This window comes from Bombina bombina, chromosome 2 (genome assembly GCF_027579735.1).
Source record: "Bombina bombina isolate aBomBom1 chromosome 2, aBomBom1.pri, whole genome shotgun sequence".
NCBI lineage: Eukaryota > Metazoa > Chordata > Amphibia > Anura > Bombinatoridae > Bombina > Bombina bombina.
Window position 1 is genome coordinate 1014184005 of NC_069500.1, and position 20299 is coordinate 1014204303.

At 36.8% G+C, this 20299-nt stretch overlaps 1 long non-coding RNA gene across 1 annotated transcript in view; it reads left to right on the plus strand.

Annotated features, from left to right (window-relative positions):
• The first annotated feature begins 815 nt into the window (after positions 1-815).
• Positions 816-20299, plus strand: part of LOC128649987 (uncharacterized) — a 38282-nt gene continuing 18798 nt past the window's right edge. The window contains exon 1 of the long non-coding RNA XR_008400709.1: positions 816-903. This is a non-coding gene — a long non-coding RNA (uncharacterized LOC128649987). The remainder of the gene's footprint in view (positions 904-20299) is intronic.

Below are 20299 nucleotides of genomic sequence, written 5' to 3' on the forward strand. Positions count from 1 at the left end.
AAAGCCTTTTCTGACAAAGAAAAACATCCAAGCCAGGCTACATTTTGCAAAAACACATCTGAAGTCTCCCAAAAGCATGTGGGAAAAGGTGTTATGGTCTGATGAAACCAAGGTTGAACTTTTTGGCCGTAATTCCAAAAGATATGTTTGGCGCAAAAACAACACTGCACATCACCAAAAGAACAACATTCCCAGCATGGGGGTGGCAGCATCATGCTTTGGGGCTGTTTTTCTTCAGCTGGAACTGGGGCCTTAGTTAAGGGAATTATGAACAGTTCCAAATACCAGTCAATATTGGCACAAAACTTTCAGGCTTCTGCTAGAAAGCTGAACATGAAGAGGAACTTCATCTTTCAGCACGACAACGACCCAAAGCATACATCCAAATCAACAAAGGAATGGCTTCACCAGAAGAAGATTAAAGTTTTGGAATGGCCCAGCCAGAGCCCAGACCTGAATCCGATTGAAAATCTGTGGGGTGATCTGAAGAGGGCTGTGCACAGAAGATGCCCTCGCAATCTGACAGATTTGGAGTGTTTTTGCAAAGAAGAGAGGGCAAATCTTGCCAAATCAAAATGTGTCTTAAAGACTTTTATTGTCTTCTTAACAGCATAACAATCTGTATAATCTGCACCAGCCGGACCGCGTACATAAACGCTGACGTCAGACGTATGACGTCAGCGTTTATGTACTCGGTGCGGCTGTTGCAGATTATACAGATTGCTATGCTGTTAAGAAGACAATAAAAGTCTTTAAGAATTACAAGCAAAGAGATCAGAGCACAGAACTTGTAACTAAGGGGAAGTATCCAAGACATCTGTGGATCGTGGAAGAACTAGAGGATTAAGAGGAGGAAGACTTTACTAACACAAAGGCTCTTTAAATATCGTGAGGATACACCAGGTGAGCGTGGATTTTTCACATTTTATCTATTTTTATTACCTGAACGTATTACACGAAGTGTGCCCTGTGCGCCTGTTTTGTCACCTACCTTTTATATATATATATATATATATATGATCCCTATCCAGCCAAACACCTTTCCATATACATTATCCCTTTTAAAAACCTTTTATTAGTATTCAAATAATATTTTTTATTAAATAGTTTATATATAAGTGTATCACTTTATTTTAATATGTTTTGGATGTGTTTTGTTCCTAGGAAGGATTTAGGTCTCAAGCCTAACTAAATATTCTTGTATATTTTCGGCTTTTGCTCAAGTGTAAAATATAACTTAATCTTGTAATTTCAGCGCTACTTAGTGCGGTCGCTATATCCATTGAAAGTATAGATTGAGCTAGAGTGATGTCGGCCGTGCTAACCCATCTCTGATAAATGTGATTTACCATGGTCTTGTAATATCAAGTTGCGTGTTAATGTTAGAGCGGCCCAGCGATACTGCTTATCGCAGGCCACTTGTAATCTGACTCTTAGGCAATATTTACATAATACATCTTATATGTGCAACGTAAAGGTAGTTATATATAATGTTTATTACTTTAGTATACATAGGGCCCCACGTATTAGGCAGCGTGCGGACAAGCTTATCAACGTAAGAAGTGTTCCGCATACCTTTAATGCATACAGGCAGCGGATCTAACGAGTATGTAATGCCCAGAGAGAACGATCTGACAGTCACCACGAGAGAGAGGGTTCGGGTGATTTTTCTTCACGATCTCTGAGGTGTAAGAAGCAGCTGTCATTACATTGTGGGAAGCAGGCTAAAATTTGCGAACTTGCCCTGCAAGTGCTCCGGAGCAGCTTACGCTGCCTGTTTCGTACATGGAGCCCATAGTACCATCAGAAACATAGTACCGTAATGTTATCAAAACAGTAATAGTTGTGTTAAATAAATATAGACTAGCATTTTCATTTTACAATACAAAAAAATCCAAAGAGTGTGACTTATTGGAAAATAATATTAATGAAAATGCTTGGATTTCGGAATTTTATAGATTTTGAATTTTCGGATTTGTGGATTTGTACCTGTATATACAATGAATATCTAGAAATCCTTTGCTGATTGTGACCCTCCATCTTGTTTGTATTGTGCACAAACATTTGTGGTTTTAGAATTTGAGACAAGGCACCAGATGTTGTCAGAATATAGATATAGGCTCATATTTAATTGTCAGTTACTACAGTGTTGACATACCTCATAGATGTATAGTTTTATCATATGTATCTAACACGTTGCTGCTTTTTTCTATACATGGGCTGTAATGTCTCTTTAAATAGTCTTTCAAAATAAAATTGATTGCAGACTTTTTATGCAATTAAGTCGACAAACAATTTAAATTAGATCAAACAAATGTATTATTTATCCTCTTAAAGGGACAGTCTATAATATATTTTTTACTGCTTTAAAAGATAGATAATCAGTTTATTACCTATTCCCTAGTTTTGCATAACCAACACTGTTATATTTATACTCAGCGATAAGCCTGTCCAGAGGGCAGTCTATTTTAAAAAAAAATACAAACCCCCAAGCTAATGTTACAAAAAAATTAAAAATTTTAAATTACAGAAAAAATAAAAAAAAATGAAAGCTAAACTAATACCCCTATAAAAACAAACACCCCCTAATTTATCAATAAACTACCAATAGCCCTCTTTTACATACAAAAACCCTCTAACAGTAAACCCCCCCCCACCCAACCAACCCCCCAAAATAAAAAAAAAACTAAGTCTAAAAAACCTAAGCTATCCATTGCCCCTAGAGGGGCATTTGTATGGGCATTTGCCCTTAAACAGGCATTCAGCTCTTTTACCGCTGTTAAAAGGGCAATCAGCTCTTTTACAGCCCAAAAACCCTAATCTAAAAAAAAAGCCACCCAAAAAATAGCCTAAGCCTAAAACTAAGCCCCAAATAGGTACTCACCGTTCCTGAAGTCCGGTGGTGAAGGTCTTCTTCCAGATGGCTCCATCATCTTCTATCTTTATCTGGAGCGAAGGCGTCACGGAGCGGAGGTGTGGAGCAGTCTTCCCTGATGCGCGGATCCTGAGCAGCAGTCCTCAGCGGCGGTCTTCAGTGGTGGTGATCCTCAGCGGCGTGGAGGCTCCTCTTCATCCGATCTCCGTCGTACACTAAAAATTTAATGGAAGGTACCGCATTCAATTTGGGGTACCTTGCATTCCTATTGGCTGAAAATTTTAAATCAGCCAATAGGATTAGAGCTACTGAAATCCTATTGGCTGTTCAAATCAGCCAATAAGCGTTTAGTAGCTCTCATCCTATTGGCTGACTTCAAATTGTCAGCCAATAGGAATGCAAGGTACCCCACATTTTTAAACGGGTACCTTACATTCAATCTTCAGTGTGAGGTGACGATCATGCGAAGAGGATCTCCACGCTCGATGGCTCTTTGGTTTTTTTTATTTTTAAGATTAAGGATTTAATGGGCTTGTAAAAGAGCTGAATGCCCTTTTAAGGGCAATGCCCATACAAATGCCCCTTTCGGGGTAAAGGGTAGTTTAGATTTTTAGTGTTAGGTTTTTATTTTGGGGGGTTTGGTAGGTGGGGTGTTTTACTGTTAGGGGGGGACTTAGTATTTTTTTAATGTAAAAGAGCTGTTTAACTTGGGGCAATGCCCTACAAAAGGCCCTTTTAAGGGCTATTGGTAGTTTAGATTAGGGGGTGTTTTTATTTTGGGGAGGCATTTTTATTTTCATAGGGATTAGGTTTAATTTTTTAATTTTTGATAATTTTGTTTATTTTTTTCTGTAATTTTAGACTTTTTATTTTTTGTAATTTTAGATAATTTTTTTGTAATTTAATGTTAGGTTTTATTTTTAAATTAATGTTAGGATTTTTTATTTTAATTGTAATTGTTTAAGTAATTGGGGTTAATTTAGGGGTTGTTAGGTTAGGGGGCTTAGTAATTAACAGCTAGATTACGAGTTATGAGCACTATAGGGAAATTAACAACCGCCACAAAAGCAGCAGTATATAACCTCCCTATAGCGCTGCTAATACAGGTTTTTCAAAACCCGGCTTGAGCAGGCGATATGGTTGCGTTGAGCTCCATACCTCACCCAAATACATGCAGTGTTTTGACGTGCTCTTGCATGATTTCCCCATAGACATCAATGTGGAGAGTCGGCTAAAAAAAAAGCCTAACACCTGCGATCGCAGAAACAAAAGCTCCGTAACGCAGCCCCATTGATGTCTATGGGGAAAGAAAAAGTTACGTTTAAACCTAACACCCTAACATAAAAAACATGTCTAAACACCACTAATCTGCTGCCCCTAACATTGCCGCCACCTACATTGCAGTTATTAACCCCTAATCTGCTGCCCCTAACATCGCCGCCACCTAAATAAAACTATTAACCCCTAATCTACCACTCCCGATATCGCCGCCACCTACATTACAGTTATTAACCCCTAATCTGCCACCCCCAATGTCGCCACCACTATAATAAAGTTATTAACCCCTAAACCTCTGGCCTCCCACATCACTAACACTAAATACATATATTAACCCCTAAACCTAACCCTAATGTAACACTAACCCTAAGCATAACCCTAACGTAACCCTAAGCCTAAATCTAACCCTTACCCCCCCAACTTAAATATAATTAAAATAAATCTAAATTAAACTTACAATTATTACCTAAATAATTCCTATTTAAAACTAAATACTTACCTGTAAAAAAAACCTAAGCTAGCTACAATATAACTAATAGTTATATTGTATCTATCTTAGGTTTTGTTTTTATTTCACAGGTAAGTTTGAATTTATTTTAACTAGGTAGGCTAGTTAGTAAATAGTTATTAACTATTTACTAGTTACCTAGTTAAAATAAATACAAATTTACCTGTAAAATAAAACCATATCTGCCTTACACTAAAACCTAACATTACAATAAAATAAAATACATTTAATTAATAAAATACAATTATCTAAATAAAAAAAAATAAACACTAAATTACACAAAATAAAAAATGAAATTATCAAAAATATAAACTAATTACTCCTAATCTAATAGCCCTATCAAAATAAAAAAGCCCACCCAAAATAAAAAACAACAACCCTACCCTACACTAAACTGCCAATGGCCCTTAAAATGGCCTTTTGTGGGGCATTGCCCCAAATAAATCAGCTCTTATACCTGTTAAAAAAAATACATCTAAATAAACCTAAGCTAACCATTGCCCTGAAAAGGGCATTTGGATGGGAATTGCCCTTAAAAGGGAATTTAGCTCTTTTACATTGCCCAGACCCTAAGCTAAAAATAAAACCCACCCAATAAACCCTTAAAAAAAACCTAACACTAACCCCCGACGATCCACTTACAGTTTTCGAAGACCGGACATCCATCCTCATCCAGGCAGCAGAAGTCTTCATCCATCCGGCACGGAGCGGGTCCATCTTCAAGACATCCAGCGCGGAGCATCCTCTTCTTCTGATCGCTGCTGTAGAATGAAGTTTCCCTTTAAGTGACATCATCCAAGATGGCGTCCCTTACATTCCGATTGGCTGATAGAATTCTATCAGCCAATAGGAATTAAAGGTGAAAAAATCCTATTGGATGTTGCAATCAGCCAATAGGATTGAGCTTTCATCCTTTTGGCTGATACAATCAGCCAATAGGATTGAGCTTGCATTCTATTGGCTATTCCAATCAGCCAATAGCATGCAAGCTCAATCCTATTGGCTGATTGCAACATCCAAGATGGCGTCCCCAATCAGAATATAAGGGACGCCATCATGGATGACATCAGTTAAATGGAAACTTAATTTTACAGCAGCGATCGTAAGAAGAGGATGCTCCGCGCCGGATGTCTTGAAGATGGACCCGGCTCCACGCCGGATGGATGAAGATAGAAGATGCCGTCTGGATGAAGACTTCTGCACGCTTGGATGAAGATTTCTGCCGGCTTCGATGAGGACATCTGCCCACTTGGATGAAGACTTCTGCACCTGGATGAGGATGGATAACCAGTCTTCGAAAACTGTAAGTGGATCGTTGGGGGTTAGTGTTAGGTTTTTTTAAGGGTTTATTGGGTGGGTTTTATTTTTAGCTTAGGGTTTGGGCAATGAAAAAGAGCTAAATGCCCTTTTAAGTGCAATGCCCATCAAAATGCCCTTTTCAGGGCAATGGGGAGCTTAGGTTTATTTAGATAGGTTTTTATTTGGGGGGTTTGGTTAGGGGGGTGGTGGGTTTTACTGTTGGGGGGTGTTTGTATTTTTTTTTAACAGGTAAAAGAGCTGATTTATTTGGGGCAATGCCCCGCAAAAGGCCCTTTTAAGGGCCATTGGTAGTTTAGTGTAGGCTAGGTTTTTTTTTTATTTTGGGTGGGCTTTTTTATTTTGATAGGGCTATTAGATTAGGAGTAATTCATTTTTATTTTTGATAATTTTGTTTTTTATTTTGTGTAATTTAGTGTTTATTTTTTTTGTAATTTAGAAAATTGTATTTTATTAATTAAATTTATTTTATTTTATTGTAATGTTAGGTTTTAGTGTAAGGCAGGTTAGGTTCTATTTTACAGTTAAGTTTGTATTTATTTTAACTAGGTAGTTAGTAAATAGTTAATAACTATTTACTATCTAGTCTACCTAGTTAAAATAAATACAAACTTACATGTGAAATAAAAATAAAACCTATGATAGCTACAATATAACTATTAGTTATATTGTAGCTAGCTTAGGTTTTATTTTATAGGTATTTAGTTTTAAATAGGAATTATTTAGGTAATAATTGTAAGGTTTATTTAGATTTATTTTAATTATATTTAAGTAAGGGGGTGTTAGGGTTAGGGTTAGATTTAGGCTTAGGATTACGTTAGGGTTAGGTTTAGGGGTTAAAATATTTATGTAGTGATGTGGGAGGCCAGAGGTTTAGGGGTTAATAGTTTATTTTATTGTATTTCTTTGTGGGGGGCTTGCGGTTTAGTGGTTAATAGGTTTATTATAGTGGCGGTGTTGACGGACGGCAGATTAGGGGTTAATAATATTTAAATAGTGTTTGCGATGTGGGAGGGCAGCGGTTTAGGGGTTAATAGGTTTATTATAGTGGTGGCGATGTCCGGAGAGGCAGATTAGGGGTTAATATTTTTATTTTAGTATTTGCGATGTGGGTGGGCCTCGGTTTAGGGGTTAATAGGTAGTTTATGGGTGTTAGTGTACTTTTTAACACTTTAGTTATGAGTTTTATGTTACAGCTTTGTAACGTAAAACTCATAACTACTGACTTTAGATGGGGGTTCGAATCTTGTCAGTATAGGGTGTACCGCTCACTTTTTGGCCTCACTGCAAAACTTGTAATACCGGCGCTATGAAAGTCCCATTGAAAAAGGACTTTTTTAAAAGTGCGGTACTGACGTTGCGTGACGGCCAAAAAGGTGTGCGGTACACCTTTACCTACAAGACTTGTAATAGCTGCGTTAGGGAAAAAAAGCATCATTATGAAGCATAAAACGGCTTTTTCACTCATAAAGCCCAACTCGGAATCTAGCTGTAAATTAGTGATTTGCATTGTGGTGGGTTGGCGGTTTAGGAGTTAATAGGTTAATTAGGTTTATTGCAATGTGGGGGTTTGGTGGTTTAGGGGTTAATAGGTTATTAGGTTTATTGCAATGTGGGGGGTTGGTGGTTTAGGGGTTAATAGGTTAATTAGGTTTCTTGCGATGTGGGGTTTGGTGGTTTAGGGGTTAATATTTTAATTATGTTATTTGCGTTGTTTAATTTGCGGATTGGGGTTAATTACTTTATTATTTTGCGATGTGGTGGTTGGCGGTTTAGGTGTTTGTTAATACTTTGTGCGGGTGGTTAAGTTTTTTTATTATTTCGTGGGGGCGGTTAGGTTTTTTGTAATTTTGTGTGGGCGGTTACGTGTTTTTTCGTTAATGTTTCGTGCGGGCAGTTGCATGTTTCCCTACTATACTGCATCTAGGTGGATTCTTTTGGCTGCGCACGCAGCCAACATTCTTTTGGCTGCCTTGCGCAGCCAACATTCCTTTGAGGATGCGTGCGCAACTGGCGACAGTGACGGACGCGTTACAAACACAATTATAGTATAGATACTTTTTACCTCTGTGATTACCTTGTATCTAAGCATCTTCTGACAGCCCCTGATCACATGACTTTTTATTTATTAGCTATTGACCTGCATTTAGTACTGTGTTGTGCTAAATCTTAAATAACTCCTTGGGTGTGAACACAATGTTATCTATATAGCCCACATGAACTAGCAGTATCCTGTTGTGAAAAGCAAATAAAAAAGCATGTGATAAAAGGATGTCTATAGTGGCTTAGAAACAGGCAGCAATTTAGAGGTTTAGATGTTATAAAGTATATTAATATAACAATGTTAGTTGTGCAAAGCTGGGGAATGGGTAGTAAAGGCGTTGTCTATCTTTTTAAACAATAACAATTTAAGTGTAGACTGTCCCTTTAGTTTGAATGAGTTGATGTTGTTTACTTTAGCAGGTTCCTGCGTTGTGATGTAATATTGACTGGTGGTGTAATTACTCACATTCCATGTTGCATTAGTGTTTTTGGTCCATGTGTAGGACTTGAGTCAGCCATGCAGACTTTTTTTTTTTTCCATGCAGGCTTTTTATTTCCTGGTTTTCTTCCTCTGCTTAAGCTTTGTGCTTCTGCTGTTACCAAACTGGTTCTTCTTGTTTAACCCTTATTCGCTAATTTTAGATGAAACATGCAATGTTGTCTACACTTTAAATAATAAAGCTGTTAGTAGCGTGCAAACCTTTACCATATTGATATCAGTTACTTTGTATTTTGAAATGGTAGAATTATGTTCTAATTAAAGGGACAGTCTAGGCCAAAATAAACTTTCATGATTCAGATAGAGCATGTCATTTTAAACAATTTTAAAATTTACTTTTATCACCAATTTTGCTTTGTTCTCTTGGTATTCTTAGTTGAAAGCTTAACCTAGGAGGTTCATATGCTAATTTCTTAGACCTTGAAGGCCACCTCTTTTCAGAATGCATTTTAACAGTTTTTCACCACTAGAGGGTGTTAGTTCATGTATTTCATATAGATAACACTGTGCTCATGCACGTGAAGTTATCTGGGAGCAGGCACTGATTGGCTAAAATGCAAGTCTGTCAAAAGAACTGAAATAAAGGGGCAGTTTGCAGAGGCTTAGATACAAGATAATCACAGAGGTAAAAAGTACATTAATATACCAGTGTTGGTTATGCAAAACTGGGGAATGGGTAATAAAGGGATTATCTATCTTTTAAAACAATAAAAATTCTGGTGTAGACTGTCCCTTTAAATCTAATTAAAAAGTGAAAGTGTTAGTAAAAAATATCTTTAAAAAAATGAATATGACACAAATACTCTTTTTCCTCTTTATTCTGATAGAGCATGCAATTATAAACAACTTTCCAGTTTACTTCTATTATCAAAGTTGCTTTATTCTCTTGATATCCTTTGTTGAAAAAGCAGCAACGCACTTCTGGCAGCTAGTTGAACACATTGGGTGAGCCAATGACAAGAGGCATACATTTGCATCCTCCATAAAACAGCTACTGTAACTTCCAGTAGTGCATTGTTGCTCCTGAGTCTTCTTAGATATGTTTTTCAACAAATGATACCAAGAGAACAAAGCAAACTATATAATAGAAGTAGATGGAAAAAAACGTTTAAAATGGCATCCTGTATCTGAATCATGACATTTTAATTTTGAATTTAATGTCTTTTTAATGCTTATGTAATGCTCTAAACTTACATTAAAAGGAAAATTAATTAATTACATGTCCATGTAGGTCTTTTAAAAGAAAAAAAGACACCTCTTTAAATTTAAGAACACAGAATCCTATTCTCTAAAGCTTTAAAACTCCACAAGATTATCAAAATGTACCCTACATTTTTTTGTATATGAAGTAGAGACTCCATTTATCAAGCTGCATATTCAGGAGCCCTTCCAATGCACACAGCTGCAAGGTATTAAGCAGCATTCATAAGACCACTGCTTGCTAACTTTTCCGCTACCTAAATTAGTTGTGTGAAAGCGGAAGACGGGGCTGCACAACCACTTACTTGTACAATGTTATGATACTTCTTCACAAGCCCATACATGAGTGGACAAGTTCCCTGGCTGGGTATCTTGCCTGAGCACTGCTTGCTAATTAAGGCCCACATACATTACAATATGGCACTCAATAAAATAAATATTGAATAATTATAACACATAATGGTCCAGATTGCGAATAGAGCACAAACGTTTGCACCTAAGCGATAAGGGGTTTATTGCGGGTGTTTACACTCGTTTGACTTGTATTAGGAGTTAAAAGTAAACGCAATTGCTTGAGCGCAATCACGATTTACGCTAGAATGATTACCGTGACTTCAGAGCTCTGGTCAACTGTTTCACAAAACAAAAAAGTATAAAAAAAACACATAGAAAATAAAATACAGTCCAGTTACGCTCATAATAACACCATGTAATAAAAAATATTTAAAAAAAATATTGCAAACAAAAGTTATAAACTCTCAAAGATATGAGATCTCAGGTGTTAGGGGAAAGAAAGGTAGGCAAAGGGCCTTTGTGTTTATATATGTGTACATGTGGATTTATGTATTTACAGACATATATACCCATATAAACACATAAATACCTATGTATGCAGTTAAGTAGATGAAAACATGAAAAAAACATATTTATGCAATATTCATATTTAATAAAAGTATTTAAATGGACAGTCAACACCAGACACAACTTAATCCCACAATTTAGATCATCAGAATAAGATGCGCCTGCACCGCCTCACATGTTAAATACCCCTAACGTTATAGGAGTAATTGTCCACAGCACATACGTTTTTCTGCTGTAGACATGGCGCAAAACTCCACCCAACGTTACGTATTACGTTTCATTTTTAATCTCAACCGCCAATCAGAATAGAATCCTCAGTTGGATTCTTAACAGGCGTTCGCGGGGATTCACAGCAGCACTTCAGATTTCTGCTTGCGAGTGGAAAGAAATTAAAATGCGCATACGCATTAGCAAAGAAACACGAACAAGCATGGAATTCAATAGAGAAGGGGACGAAGGAAGGGAGGAGTTTGGCCGCCATATCTATAGCAGAAAAACGTATGTGCTGTGGACAATTACTCCTATAACGTTAGGGGTATTTAACATTGGAGGCGGTACAGGCTCATCTTATTCTGAGGATCTAAATTATGGGATTAAGTTGTACCGGGTGTTGACTGTCCCTTTAATTGTGTATGTGCTATAAATATTTCACATTCTAATGTTCTTTACATAGCAGAATATGTTATATATATATTGGATATAAAAAGTCTACACACCCCTGTTAAAATGTCAGGTTTCTGTGATGTAAACAAATTTGACAAAGATAACCATTTCAGAACTTTTTCCACCTTTAATGTGACCTATAAATTGTACAACTCAATTGAAAAACAAACTGAAATCTTTTAGGTAAAGGGAAGTAAAAATAAAAAACTAAAATAATATGGTTGCACAAGTGTGAACACCCTTAAACTAATACTTTATTGAAGCACCTTTTGATTTTATTACACCTGAGCAACTGGGTAATATAGTAAGAAGGTGCGCAGAAACATTTGTATTTAAAGGAAAACTAACCATCTTCATGGTCTATAGCACCCCACCCCCAGTTGCTCAGGTGCTCTCATTATAGGAGACTGGAAGTGTGTATAAAGCCAGAGAGGCTCATTCTTAGATGCATAGTTAAAGCAGGAATGTTACAGCCCAGAAAGGTATCACATTGTGTTAGGACCAGTCAACATTGGGACACCTTGTAAGTTGGTGACTGGGTTAAAGGTACACTGAACCCAATTTTATTCTATTGTGATTCAGATAGAGCATGCACTTTTAAGCAACTTTCTAATTGACTCATATTATCAAATTATTTTCATTCTCTTGGTATCTTTATTTGAAATGCAAGAAAGTAAGTTTAGATGCCTGCCCATTTTTGGTGAACACACTGTGTTGTTCTTGCTGATTGGTGGGTAAATTCACCTACCAAAAAAACTTGTGCTTTCCATGGTACTGAACCAAAAACATAGCTTAGGTGCCTTCTTTTTCAAATAAAGAAAGCAAGAGAGCGAAGAAAAATTGATAACAGGAGTAAATTAGAAAGTTGTTTAAAATTGCATCCTCTATCTGAATCACAAAAGAAAAAAAATTGGGTTCAGTGTCCCTTTAAGCAAAATATGGCCATATTGTGAGACTAAGATCCCAATTTTAAAATATGAGCTTAGGAGAATTTTTGCAATATTTAAAATGTTTTGATAATATAGAAGTGGATGTGCGGCAATATTCTATTTGTGTAATTATTTGGTTGGTTGCTTGCACCCCTAAGAAGTAATATTAATACAATAATTTTGTAAGGTGTGCAGAAACATTTGTATTTGTGTATATACTGTATATATATATATATATATATATATATATATATATATAGTTCGATTTGGAAACGACACACTCAACTCCAGCAACCACCTGATGCACTGCCATATAAACGAACAGCAAACATGAGTGATGAATCCTAACGGACGATATCCGTGTTCCCAGGGACCTCACACAGCCGATTGGGTGTGCTGATTGGTTCACATTGTGGGGAGGTGGGTATTTATACGTGGGTGTGGGTTCTGTTTGGTATGTCCGTTTTGGCTTTTCGCTACCATTGAAAAAAGCCCATGTGCGGGCTGAAACGTTTGGTTTTCTCTTATGACAATAAACGTATAAAAATCCTGCTGTGCCTTATTTGTGAGGTCTCTGGGAACACGGATATCGTCCATTAGGATTCATCACTCATGTTTGCTATATATATATATATATATATATATATATAGATATATATATATATATATATATATATTAAAATTATGGGGGAGATAAAAAACTGAAATTAAAATCCTCCATGTCTCAAAATTAAATCAATGTAAATATTTGCATAGAAAATTAGCACATCTAGGCAAGATTCCCCGCTTTCTTTTTCCCAGAAATACCTCATATACAATGTTACCAATGCACAAGAGAATTCTGGGTAAGATATGCAAATTAGATATGCAAAAAGTTTTTTTGCTTCAAAATACTGTTTTAACACAGCTATCCTTTTAACAGGATTATTGCAGCAAACCAGAAATCACTCACTAGACAGCCTGTTTCGTTCTTTTTGGAACTCATCAGTAGGAGATAGATTTCTGGTTGCTGCATTTCATTTGCATATCTAATTTGCATATCTTACCCAGAATTCTCTTGTGCATTGGTAACATTGTATATGAGGTATTTCTGGGAAAACGCAAGTGGGGAATATTGCCTAGATGTGCTAATTTCCTTTGCAAATATTTACATTGAGATATATATATATATATATATATATATATATATATATATATATTTATGAATAAAAAGAACATATTCCGCTATGTACAGAACATTGGAATGTGAAATAATTATATTTTCATGTCTGTTTATCACAATTGAGAATATGTAATCGGGTTTGTGCAAGAGTAAGGTGTTTTTTTCCACTTTTTGTCACTCCATTGACTTCTATGGGGGAATAAGTGAACATGCAAGCGATATTCAAAGTTCGGCTTTTTAGGCTTATTAGGTAAGTGCCAGAGTGAAAAACTGTTTACTTTCAACTCATAATACGAGCACAACCCGACGAGCACAAAAAGCTTACTTCCGGCGGCGGCGCAATTAACGTTTGTGTGGGAGCGTTAATTAGCACTCCACTTGTAATCTGGCCCAATATTTATTAATTCAAATTTGTGTTAAATATATGCAGAAAAATTACGATTTAAATTATGCAGTAAAATAATTTTCTTTACAGTATGTGTTATATGTTGTACAAATAAAAAATTATATTTAATTTGGATTCAAATTTAAAATCATTGACAAATAACTTAAAGTGAATGTCAATTTTCAGCAATGACTGCCTAGTTTTTAAAAATACTATTTAAAACAGGGGCACTTTCATTAATGAAAGTTTACATTGCACCGGATTTGTAGAAATACTTACCTTTTATTTCTCCAAAGCCGGATCGCTGATCCCAGCCTCAGTTCCTCTGTACTGACATCATGAATTACAAAATCAGCTTCCTCCAATCATGGCTTCACCCCCAGAGCGTCCATCTTGTGATGCTTGGCTGTGATTGGAGGAAGCCGGTTTCGTCATTGCTGTGGTTGTACAGCAGGAAGAAGAAGGAGGGGGATCGCCGATCCGGTTTTGCAGAAGTAAAAGGTAAGTATTTCTACAAATCCGGTGCAATGTAAACTTTCATCAATGAAAGTGCCCCTGTTTTTAAAAGTATTTTTAAAAACCAGGCACTCATTGCTGAAAATTGACGTTCACTTTAAGAAATAAAATTTTACTCCTAATTTATTTATTTTTATTCAATGTCTACATGATCTGGGAGTTAGGCTTATTGTGGGGCAGGGTATATTCATTTCATAGGGGGAGCAGTGTATATTCTGTGAAGTTTAGTTCCTGGGAAGGGTTTAGGTTAAAGGGACATCCCAGTCAAAATTTAATTGCACATAGATTAATTACATCTTTGAATAGAAACATATTTGCAATATAGATATATTGGCAAAAATGCTTCTATTAAAAGGTAACACTTTGTTAGTGTTAGAATTTTTCTCTGCACGTGCATGTGAAGCACAGCTAGATATTCTCAGTGAACCAGCATTTTAAATAATGCAGGTGATCAGATCATCAATGGGGCTTGTATCATGTCAGCTATTAACAAATTGAGTCATTGCCACATGGTACAAGCACCTTAGGCTCTCTGAGCAAGTGCTGTGTTTAAATGCTGGTGCACGGTGCATACTTAAATACACTTTTAAAACAGCTGTAGCTTTTATTAGAAGCATTTTTGCTAATACATGTATATGACAAAAGTGCTTCAATTCAATACCGAAATGCTCCCATGTGATTTCCAATTTTGGCTGGAATGTCCCTTTAAGTCAGTCTTTTACAGGACAGTTGGCAAGATTTCCTTGAATACATTTAAAACCCAGAATTTACTGTTTTGCCCAATGTTGAACACAGGTTGGGATCTTATTGAAATACTATCAACATCACATTTTTTTGGCTGTTACATCACATTTACACTGTCACATCTCTGCCTTTGAAATATTGTCACTTATATTAATGGCATTTAATGATGCACTTAGGGTGGGGGTTTAAAGGTAGGATTAACCCCTTGAATGCCAGACATTTTATTAAATGGCGCTTGTCATAAATGACATTGTTATATTGTTGAGCAATTTAAATATTTTCCTTATTCAGTCAACATTCTTACTGCATCAACAATTCAGATGGTCACCATAGCAAGCAGTGACAAATCAGTGACATATAGAAAGCTACATTTTTTGCGTTCTATTCTTTAACTTTTTTTGACACATTATATATTTTTTTAAACACTATAAATACATATATGTATATATGCACCATTTACACCGACAGTACTTTTGAGAAATTGCGTTTCCACTCTCTTTCACACACATACATTTTGTGTTTAATTACAGAGTGTTTGTAAATTGGATTGATAGAGGACAGAATGAGAATAGATGCTATGAAGGAATCAAAATAAGGGTGTCTAAGAGAAAAGTGAAAAATAAAAAATTATAAATACAAATGTGGCTCACTGAAATGTATTATCTGAAGTCTGTGGAACTCCAGGTAGAATGGATACGGAGGACACAGCAACTATAAAAAATAATGAATAATGTTCTACTTAGCATTTTGATATTTAAAGGAGCAATAAACGTAACAAAAATATTGGATTATTAATTCAATATGCATATTATGAAAATATTTTGCAGTGCACTCTTATTATTTATTTTGTCTACATTTTCTGTAATTGCAATCTGAACATTGTATTTTTTATACTTGCCTCATAGACACTAGAGTGTTTATTTTGTGTGATATATAACGTTGACACTCCAACATAATGCACAGTGATTGCTTGACATGTGGAGGAGCTCACTTATATATGTCCCTAATTAGCCATAGTAATAGAGGTAAGATAATCAACACTCAAATGGATTTTCAATAGTTGTGTCCCTGGCCTGCAAAACAATGTAACTTTTTCTAACAAAATGACAGCTTAAAGGCTTTTTAAACATGTATTTTGTATGTCAATATTTTACAATACATGGAGTAATTTTCAATGCTTGCATTAAAAAATCCCTTTTAGATCTGTTTAGCTGTAAAATATGAAGTAGTATATCACCTTACTTGAAAATATTTCTATATTGACCTTGTAACTCTAACTGCAATGTCTCGTTTGCATGTTTGATCACCCGCCAGCACTAAATAATCACCTGCCACTGCTCAGACTACACAGTTTAAAATGCTAAACCACAAAAGCGTAGAATAATAACACAGTTAAAATGAAAAGGCATACATAGAAGTCAAAAACCACAAATGAGCCTCAATGAATAGAAAGGATAGAGGATGTTAAAGTCTAGAAATGGGAATGATTACTGCAGAAGACATAACAAGATATTTTATTGTATCATCAGCCAAAAATCGTAACTTTTATATGTCTCATAACATATTTATTTTATAGGAGGTTTATGTTATTGAGATTTCCTTGTTGTCAGTACTTGTGAAGGCCCTTAATGTATGTATTCACTCTTGAGAATCGAGACAGGCAGTTGTGATTAGCGCTATATCAGCAGACAACCTAAATTACGATAGGCCATGTAAGGTTTTTGACTGAAAAAAGTATTGTGTTTTTTTTTTTTACATTTAGGGCCAGATTACAAAGTGAGCACTAATTTATTGCATAAACTGTCAAATTGCCCCGTTTACGGGCGCACAATCAAAATAACCAACCATTACAAGTGACTGGTTATTGATACTGTGAGTTTGTGGTAGCAATTAGCACTCGAAAAATTAGACTTCTGGTCAATTGTAAAAATGTCCCACAATTGCCTCCAAAATACAGGGCTAGATTATAATTGCTGCGGTATTTTTGTCCTGCGATTGCGAAAACTACACTGGAGTAGTGATGTCGCGAAAAGTTCGCTGGCGAATAGTTCCCGGCGAACATGGCATGTTCGTGTTCGCCTCGGCGGGCGAACATATGCGATGTTCGATCCGCCCCCTATTCGTCATCATTGAGTGAACTTTGACCCTGTACCTCACAGTCAGAAGACACATTACAGCCAATCAGCAGCAGACCCTCCCTCCCAGACCCTCCCACCTCCTGGACAGCATCCATTTTAGATTCATTTGGAAGCTGCATTCTTAGTGAGAGGAGGGACAGTGTAGCTGCTGCTGATTTAATAGGGAAATCGATAGCTAGGCTAGTGTATTCAGTGTCCACTACAGTCCTGAAGGACTCATCTGATCTCTGCTGTAAGGACAGCACCCCAAAAAGCCCTTTTTAGGGCTAGAACATCAGTCTGCTTTTTTTTTTTTCCTGTGTAATCTAATTGCAGTTGCCTGCCAGCCAGTGTGTGTGTCAGGCTCACAGCGTATACTGTGCCCACTTGCCCAGTGCCACCACTCATATCTGGTGTAACAGTAGTGTACATTTAAAAAAAACAACACTTTTTTGACTGTGAAATAATAGCAGACAGCTGCCAGTACCCAAGATGGCCGCCAATAAGGCAGATGGGGAGGGTTAGAGAGCTGTTTTTGGGGGGGATCAGGGAGGTTGGGGGCTAAGGGGGGATGCTACACGACAGCATATGTAAATATGCTAAAAAAAAAATTAAAAACCTTTTATTTTAGTAGTGGCAGACTTTCTGCCAGTACTTAAGATGACGGGGACAATTGTGGGGTGGGGGAGGGAAGGGAGCTGTTTGGGAGGGATCAGGGGGTCTGATGTGTCAGGTGGGAGGCTGATCTCTACACTAAAGCTAAAATTAACCCTGTAAGCTCCCTACAAACTACCTAATTAACCCCTTCACTGCTAGCCATAATACACGTGTGATGCGCAGCAGCATTTAGCAGCCTTCTAATTACCAGAAAGCAAGCCAAAGTCATATATGTCTGCTATTTCTGAACAAAGGGGATCCCAGAGAAGCATTTACAACCATTTGTGCCATAATTGCACAAGCTGTTTGTAAATAATTTCAGTGAAAAACCTAAAATTGCGAAAAAATTTAAGTTTTTTTTAAATTTGATCGCATTTGGCGGGGAAATTGTGGCATTAAATATACCAAAATGGGCCTAGATCAATACTTTGGGTTGTCTACTACACTACACTTAAGCTAAAATTAACTCTACAAGCTGCCTACATGCTCCCTAATTAACCCCTTCACTGCTGGGCATAAAACACGTGTGGTGCGCAGTGGCATTTAGCAGCCTTCTAATTACCAAAAAGCAACGCCAAAGCCATATAAGTCTGCTATAATGGCATGTTTGGCACACAGTGTTGGGGCAAGGGTCCATCTGACCACTGATACCTGGTCTGCAAAGCATGGTCAGGGCAGGTATATCACCTACACTGCGCACTGTGAAGCGGGCGTAACCCTTACACTACCTGATCGATACAACATCATACCTGATGTTTTAAAGCACGTTATTCCAAACAATTTAGGAATGTTAGGTGATTTATGCCCTTTATGAATTAAAACCAGACTCTGCATCAACTATGTAATTTTCCATGGGAGTTTTGCCATGGATCCCCCTCCGGCATGCCACAGTCCAGGTGTTAGTGCCCTTGAAACAACTTTTCTATCACTATTGTGGCCAGAAAGAGTCCCTGTGGGTTTTAAAATTCGCCTACCTATTGAAGTCTATGGCAGTTCGCCTGTTCACGGACTTTTGCGGAAGTTCGTGTCCGCTGTTCGCGAACCCAAATTTTTAGGTTTGCGACATCACTGCACTGGAGTTAAGCTTTTTGTGCTAGTCGTGTTGTGTTTGTATTACAAATTACAGAAAAACTTACTTTGCACAAGGGGTAATCTGAATAGCACAAAAATCCTAACTTAAGTTTTCGCATGCGTGTGCGTGAATTCCCCCATAGAAATCAATGGGGAAAAAAAAGTAGAAAAAATAACCTAACCCCTGAGATCCCGCAAATACAATTGCATTTTCGCATTCTCCATAGAAGTCAATGGAGAAAAAAAAATTGTTGGAAAAAACCTAACCCCCTTCGCACAAACAACATAGCAAATGTGAAATATTTACAGTAACTAAATAGTTAAAATATTTATTTAATATGAATATTGCGCTTATATGTTTTAACATCTTTTTATCTACTTAATGGCAATGGGCTCTAATACACTTCTATATCTGTCTTTATATGTGTACATATATATTTATGTTTTTATATGTGTATATATGTCAATACATGTAAATACATTAATATGTACACATATATAGCAATATCTATATACATAAAAATACATCTTAAGCAATGTATGTATCTATGTGAAAGTACTTTGGCAGCTTTTTTTTTTTCTAACACCCAATATCACATATCTTTAATAGTGATGTCGCGAACAATTCGCCGGAGAACAGTTCCCGGCGATCTTAGCTTGTTCGCGTTCGCCGCGGCGGGCGAACATATGTGATGTTTGATCCGCCCCCTATTCGTCATCATTGAGGAAACTTTGACCCTGTATTTCACAGTCTGCAGACACATTTCAGCCAATCAGCAGCAGACACTCCCTCCCAGCTCCTGGGCAGCAGCCATTTTAGATTCATTACGATCCTGCATTCTTAGTGAGAGGAGGGTTAGTGCTGCTGCTGGTGATTTTATAGGGAAATTGATAGCTAGGCTAGTGTATTCAGTGTCCACTACAGTCCTGAAGGACTCATCTAATCTCTGCTGTAAGGACAGCACCCCAAAAAGCCCTTTTTAGGGCTAGAACTTCAGCCCAAAAAGCCCTTTTTAGGGCTAGAACTTCAGTCTTTTCTTTTTTTTTGTAATCTAATTGCATTTGCCTGCCTGTCAGCCTGTGTGTGAGGCTCACATCATATACTGTGATTAATTGCTCTGTGCTACCACTCATATCTGGTGTAACATTAGTGTAAATTTAAAAAAAACTAACTTTTTCATCAGTTTGCTAGTGTAATCTAATTTCATTTTCCATCAGTCCTGTGTGCCAGGCCCACAGCATATACTGTGATTAATTGCTCTGTGCCACCACTCATATCTGGTGTAACATTAGTGTAAATTTAAAAAAAAAAAAAAAAAAACGTTTACATCAGTTTGCTTGTGTAATCTAATTTCATTTTCCATCAGGCCTGTGTGTCAGGCCCACAGCATATACTGTGCCTAATTGCTCTGTTTTCCACCACTCATATCTAGTGTAACATTAGTGTAAATTTTTTTATAAAAAACTTTTACAT